The sequence below is a fragment of the Pteronotus mesoamericanus genome, unplaced genomic scaffold (assembly GCF_021234165.1).
Source record: "Pteronotus mesoamericanus isolate MK-2021 breed Mesoamerican mustached bat unplaced genomic scaffold, CSHL_Meso_final scaffold_21, whole genome shotgun sequence".
Classification (NCBI taxonomy): Eukaryota; Metazoa; Chordata; class Mammalia; order Chiroptera; family Mormoopidae; genus Pteronotus; species Pteronotus mesoamericanus.
This window is the reverse complement of record NW_026555310.1, coordinates 28,272,632-28,279,947: the sequence shown is the minus strand read 5'-3', so window position 1 is coordinate 28,279,947 and position 7,316 is coordinate 28,272,632.

Genomic DNA, 7,316 nt, shown 5'->3' with positions numbered 1-7,316 from the left:
TTAAATTCAAATGTGAGGTCTACACAATAAAGTAGCCTATTTATTTACTTCGAGAGCCTCTTTCTAGCAATATCTTATTCACATTAATTTGCTCGTTTGCTCTTATATTCTTCTAATGACGTTTTAGAGCATCTATTTTGTGCTAGCTGCTGTGCCTGTGCTTGAGACGCCACAGCTACTGAGACTCAGGGCCCAGCACCTGCAGTGCTAGAGTTGCTTATTGACTGGGGTGGGTGGAGGGTAGCCCTTTCTCACAACCTCTCTGATCTCATCTGTGCTCACCCTCTTTCAGCCTCTCTGACCTGTTATTCCACAATCACACAGGCTCACCTTGTCTTGGGAACTTTGCATGGACTATTTCCTCTACCTAGAAGACCACCCCCCCACCCGATATTCACACAGCGAGCTCGCTTACTACCTTCAAATCTTTGCTCTCTATGAGGCCGCCCCTGACCATAATAGTAAAAATTTCACACCAGCCTCTGCATCCCATACTCTCTAACACCATCCATTTTCTTTCCCTGTTCTACTTTTTAATTCTGCCATAGTATTTATTACTTCCTAAAATGCAATGCAATGAACAATTTATTATGTCTATTGTTCACTATCCATATCCCCTCTTCTACAAGGACAGGATCTTTTTTTTTGTTCATTAGTAACTCTAATTCCCAGAACAATGTCTGGCATATAGTAGGGACTTGATAAATATTTGTGAAATGAGTGGAGAGAAGGGATCAAGAATGTGTTAAGCCAGAGAGTGGAGCCGAAGACCTTAAACAAGCACAGGCTAAAGCAGGGTTAAGAGGGATGACAGACACAGAGCAAATGCATATGGTCTTCCCTGTTGGCCAAGCGTGGCTGGAGGCACTGTGGGTTTGTGCTCCAGGAGGTCCCACTCTGCCTCACCCTCCCCTCTCTTACATTTTAAGTAAGAGAAACTGGAAGGAGACAGAAAACAACTGGCCAGCTCATCAAGTTAATACGAGGGCTGTCCAAGGCAGGGGGAATGACCTTGCTGGCAAGAAAAACCTTCTGAGCTCAGATGATAGCTGCACAGGGGGAGAACCTCCCTGCCCCCCAGCAAACAAGCAAACTCTTTGTTTCTCCTTAAGATGATTTCTAGTTTTTTGACTTGAACAAATAGGTGAATGGCGGTGTTATTTAGAGATGAGGAAGCTGGAGGGAGGAAAAGATTTTGGAGGATGGAAGAATATGAACCAAGAGTTTAATGTTGGGCGTGTCAAGCCTGAGATATCTGTGAATTACTTGTGTGACTATGTCAAGTGGGTCATAGGATATATGCACCTGGAGCTTATGGACTTATTTCTGTTGTTTTCTATTTATCTTTTTTTCTTTTTCTTTTTAATTTCTTATTTTTTTTATTCCCAAGAGAGAAAGGGGGAGAGAGAGGAGCATCAGTGTGAAAGAAACATTAATCAGTTGCTTCCTGTAGGCACCCCAACTGGGGACTGAGTCCGCCACCCAGGTATGTGTTCTGACCAAGAATTGAATCTGCAACACTTTGCCTTACAGGATGACACTCCAACCAACTGAGCCACAGCAGCCAGGGCTTTTTCTACTTCTCTTTTGATGCCAGGTTCCTGTTGGCATCCTAAACATGCACTAGGCTGGGCAGTACACAGGTAGACAGGCTAGCCAAGGGTGTCCGAACTTTTGGTCTCCCTGGGCCATGCTGGAAGAAGAAGAGTTGTGTTGGGCCACACATTAAATACACTGTGATGCATAATCATAAAAAAAAAAATCTCATAATGTTTTAAGTAAATTTCCAATTTTATGTTGGGCCGCATTCATAGCCACCCCGGGCCACATGCGACTTGAGGGCTGCAGATTGGACACCCCTGTAGCCCTCTTCATCCTCATTCCCTAGTGATCTCCCAATGAACATAAATTGAGAAACACATTCGTTCATTTGTTCCTCCCGCAGTCATACAGCGAGCTTTTGTTTTGTGCTGGTATTCTGCTGGGAACTGGGAGTGGAAAAGTAAATAACACTCAATATCAGTACTTAAGAAAATCAAATCACATCTAATTGGGGCGATATGCTGACATGTTGTTGAGATTTATATACTCTAACTTATGTATAATTTGAAGAATAAATTAATACTTCCACCTCCCTTCCTACTGGAAAGAGACCCCCCCCAAAGAGAAATAATTTTATCAATTCCTTGTGAGCCCTTACAAGTTATAATTTCAAAGCTTTTGTTACGTCTTTGCATCAATAAGAGAGGGACTATTCAGTGTATTTCTCAACAATGAACCCATTTCTTATTTCTGCACACCCAAGGGTCACATTTTGAAAAGAGATACAATGTAGAAAAAAATGAAGTCAGGGAGAGAAATGGGCTAGAAATGAATACTTGGGAGTCACCAGGACATGGATGTCACAGGACCTATGGGCATAAGCTGCATCATCATTGATGGGCTCATCTTGGGAGAGTGATGTGATGTGGTAATGGACGGTGGGGCATGTCACCCAGAGAACACCCACATTTAAAGGCTGGGAGGCAGAGAGAAGACCATGAAGAAAGTAGGGGAGTGGTCTGAAGTAGGTATACCTGGAGAATGACAGGTCACAGGTGCCAAAGGAGGAGCACAAGGGAGAAAAAAGAAGTGGTATTAGTGTCCAGCAGTACAGAGGAGCCCAGAGGAGCCACCTGACCTGGTACGGACTAAAACGTGCCTGCTGAACTTTGTGAATGAGTCAGAGGAAGTAAATGGGATGAATAGAGTGAATGGAATAAAAGAAAAGAAAGCACTTTGTGTATAATTTGTACACACAAAGGCAACTGGTGAAGGAAATAAGAGAACTGAGGTAGTCCCTAGAAAGCAAGATAGGATGAGGGAAGTATTTTTGGTTTTAATTGGAGAATGCGAGCATGATTCTATGAGGTATGTATGTTGACAGGAAAGAGCCAGGCAAGGGGGAGAGATTGAAATCGCAAGGACAGAGTGAAATAGAATGGAATTCCTAAGGAAGTGAGAGAGCTGGCTCCCAGCACAGGCGACAAGATTAACCTTGGATGGAAGGTGCGATGCCCCATCCTCTGAGAGGGGGAAGGAGTCAAGGATGGTGCTCTGCAATGGCCATTGAGCCTCTTCTAGGGATGAAATTGACTCCCTTAATTCCACTTCCTTCATGAAGCCCTTGAAGAGACATCCAAAAGCTGAAGCTTCCTCTTGATTCCTAGAATGGTTGAGCCTTCACTGGGCTCTGCCTCAAGATTAGAGTCCCCCACTCGTAATGCAAAACCCACAATCTGGCAGCTCATAAGGAGGGACTCTAAAAGGGGAGCAGAGACAACATGATTACAAACATATATTATGTATTTAAAAGTTTATCATAAACATTATTTTATTTAAGGAAGGAAAATGGTCCTGTGTTTGTATTGGTGGCACAAGAACTTCTTTTAGCTGAATTTTAATCTATAGAGAGAAAGGGAGGAATGATACACGAGGCTGCTGACCTAACAGGTGACAAGTAGGTGGCTGTTGGGTACTTGTGTTATTTCTGGAGTTTTAAGTTCATGGAGTTTGTTCATCTGAATTCCAGGCAGTGGCATATACCCTAGGGACACACGGATTATACCTGCTACGTTGGCCAAGCTTCAAAATAAATTATACAGGGAGGAGGGAGCATCCACCCAGGGCGCTCACTTGTCAAGTCACATTCTGCCTCATTTCCTTTCTTGCCAGACAAAGAAACCAGATACTGCACTAAGTGTTTAGTTGTATTTGGTCCTGGAGCTAAACTGTCTGAGTTCAAATTCTGGCTTGGTCATGTACCATCTGTGTAGCCAGGAGCATGTTAATGAACCTGTGTGTGCTGCTCCAGTTCATCTGTAAATGGGGTAGAGAGGACAGTGGCTGCCTCATAGGGGTGTTGTGTCCAATAAATAAGGTAGTTCATGGAATGAGTTTGCCTAGTGCCCAAGACATGGTGAATGTTCAGTATTGTGAGCTATGAATATCTCTTATTTTTTTAAATTAGTAAGTTTTAAAACTAATCTATATTAGTAAGACCGAGCATCTACTGTGCACATAGCCTTATCATATGGGGCTGGTGGAGGGACCATAAATTACAGAGGAAGGGGGGTATAACTGGAGGGACCAAGGAAGAATTCAAGGACTCTTCGGTTGGGACTTGAGGGATGGGTAGAGGAGGGATAGGCAGGCTCGAGGAGATTCTAGGTGTTGAAGCAGTGTGAGCAAAGGCTTGGCAGGGAGGTGGGGAGTGCCTTAGGGAAACAGCCTTATTCTCTTGCTACTGGAGGATAAGGAACCCAGGAGGGAGGGTGAGGCATGATATGAGAAGAGGCTGGGGTTTGAGCCTGCTCATAAAAAGACTTTTCGATGAAAGCCTAATTAATCCATTGCCAGGGAAAATGATCCAAGTTCTACCTCAAGTCTGATTATGAGAGCTTTACACAGCCCACTCCAATGTCTGCCGCACCTTTGGCCCACTCTGGTGTTCCTATCTGACATGAATTGATTCTTGATTATGAATTTCTGGATATTGCTCGGGTCTGTCCCCAAATTCCTAGAGTGATGGTTGTTATAGAAACAAAATATTTCTAAAGAAAAAAAATCTAGAGCTAGTCAAGCATATGGATTCAAAAGCAAAATCCATGGCATTCAACCAACTAAATACCCATCAATGGGGCATGCTGTGAAGCTTTAATTACTGGGCTCAAAGATCAAAGGCACATTACTCACGAGTGGAGAAGCCAAATGTAAATGAGGGAGGTCTTCCTTAAACAAGTGGTGACAACTCCCAGAACTCAGTGAAGTGTGCCAGGGTGTTTATACACACAATCACCTGATGATCCTTGAACACTCTCAGGAGCAGGAGAGGGTGGTATTGTGTTGTGCTACGTGCGGAACAAAGTTTACTAGGTGTTGCTCACAAAATGCACAAGGGGATTAATGACACAGGAAGATGGCTTTTGCCACAAGGCAGAGGATTCTTAGATAAGCAGTTCCAGAGAGGTTGCATCCTGAAGCCTGTCATCCTGAGCACTCAGCCCAGAGCATAGTTTGGATATTTGTTTATATCTGTACCCTTCTGTTAACTGTTTTTCAACTTAATTATACAACAATCTAAAAAACTGGCCATAAGCTCTACTCCAGACCCTAGGGAAAGGAAGAGTGAGCTGGGGCCAGAAAGTCTTCTCATCAATATCTATTTTGGAAAAGATATTGACAAAAGAGTAGGTTGGAGTAAGGGAAAGAGACTGCTTTTTAAGTTCATAGATTGGCAACGAGCAACCCTGGTCTCTGTGGTTCTGTTTTTGATTATTGAATCTAGAATGAGAATGAACAATTTATTTCCTTAGCTCCTGTCCCTCTTTACTCTATCGCTATACCCACACTGTCCAATCACCCCTTTGTCCTCGTCGTGGTGGAGGGGACTGCCAACCATTTCCTTCACCTTGAGGATGCTCCACTGTTTCGGATTTTCAAAGGAGAAGGGGTCATGGGGGGAGTAGGAGGCAGTGGGGAGAGTGCTTGCACCGTCCTCCTGATCTGTTCGCAAGTGGCTCAGAAGTGAGAATGTAGAATTGAAACCTTTAAGATCCTCTGCTATCTGGCCTCAGTCAGTCTCTCCAGCTGTCTCCCACTTCTCACCTTCCCAAACTCTTGATTCCAGGTGTGCATACCTACTCATTGTCCCATTGCAGAAATTACTATAGATTAACTGCCTTAAAGCCATTCTGAATATCATTTGCCTTTGCTGCTCTCCACTGCAGGGCTGGAAAGCCAAACACATACACTTTCCCATCTCCACTGCAGGTACATGTGGCCCTAAGTGCCACTTCTGGCCCACCAGGCGTAAGTGCAAATCTGCTGGGGAACTTCTGGGAAATTTTTTTTTCCTTCAAAAAATGAGACATGCAACTGATGATACAGGTTTTCATCCTGTCCCCTTCTTTCTGCCTTGAACATGGATGAGAAGGCAGGAGCCACATCAGCCGCCTTGCGATCATGAGGGAAAGAGCAAGACCAGCACAAAGATGTAACCATTGGGCCACTAAACCTATCTCTACATTTCTTGCTATGCAAGAAAATGAAACCTAATCAGTTTAAGCAACTGTTGGTTCAGTTTTCTGTTATAGCTTCCTTCATCCGTAAATGATACGCGATCCTGTACTAGGGGCTGGGATATAATGAAGAACAGAGCAGGTATGGGCTCTTTCTTTTCAAACACAATCAAGTGATGAGAGACAGAAGAAAAGAAAATGAATAAACCCAAACATTACAAATGGTGGTTTGTATTAGGAAGGAATGAAAAAAGATAATGCTATGATGGCGAACTCTGGGGTGTGTGTGGCTATTTTATATAGAAAGAGGGGTCGCAGAAGGTCTCTTTGAGGACAAGGGGGAGAAGTTTGGACCTGTAGGGCGAGAAGACCCAGCCACTTGAAAAGGAGGTAAAAAGGGTTTTAGGCAGATCTAACAGCTAGTGCCAAGGCCTCTGGGCACAAAGAACGTAGAACGGTTGAGGAAGTCAGCGTTCACTGTGGCTGCGGGGTAGCGAGGGAGAGATCTGAAAGACAGGAATGAGAGAAGGGGTCAGGGGCCGAGTCACACAAGGCCTGGCAGGTCTCAAAATGGAGTTTGCCTTTTAGGCTAAAGGCAAACTGAGTTTTTAAGCAAAGATCCCTGTGGATGTTGGGTAGAAAATGGACCAAAGGGAGGAGATAGCAGAGATAAGGAGATGAGTTAAGAGGCCGCTGCAGAGGCCAAGGGAAGAAGATGGTACCATGTCTTAGGATGGTACCAGTGGAGACGGGACTCGGGATCATTAGGGCTTGCCTCATGGCACTTCATGATGTGGAGTTTAATAATCACTGGTCACTTCTTCCGCCCCCCTGCCCCCTCCGATTTTCCTCCTATACCACTGGCTGTTTCTTTTAGATCTTTGTCTGGCTCTTTTTCTCAGTTCTCCTCTAAATATTGGGGTTCCTCCAGATTCTTACCTAAGCTCTTGTCCCTCTTTACTCCACAACCTTTTCCTGGAAGAGTCCATAATTCATCCACTCCATCTATATATTGATGACATCACCGTATATCTTTGGGTTAAGTTTCTCTTTCTAGCAACAGACATACTTCCAACTGCCTAAGAGGTGGCCTCACTCAGAGAAAACACTGGCCTACATTCTCTCTGGTGGGCACTATTCCCAGGCAACCTGCTTCTCACCTGTGCTCCCCACCAGAGAGTGGCAGCCCCATCGTAGGCACTGAACTTCACCCTTATCTCACTCACCTGTTGCTCACCAAGTCTTGCTGATCCTATT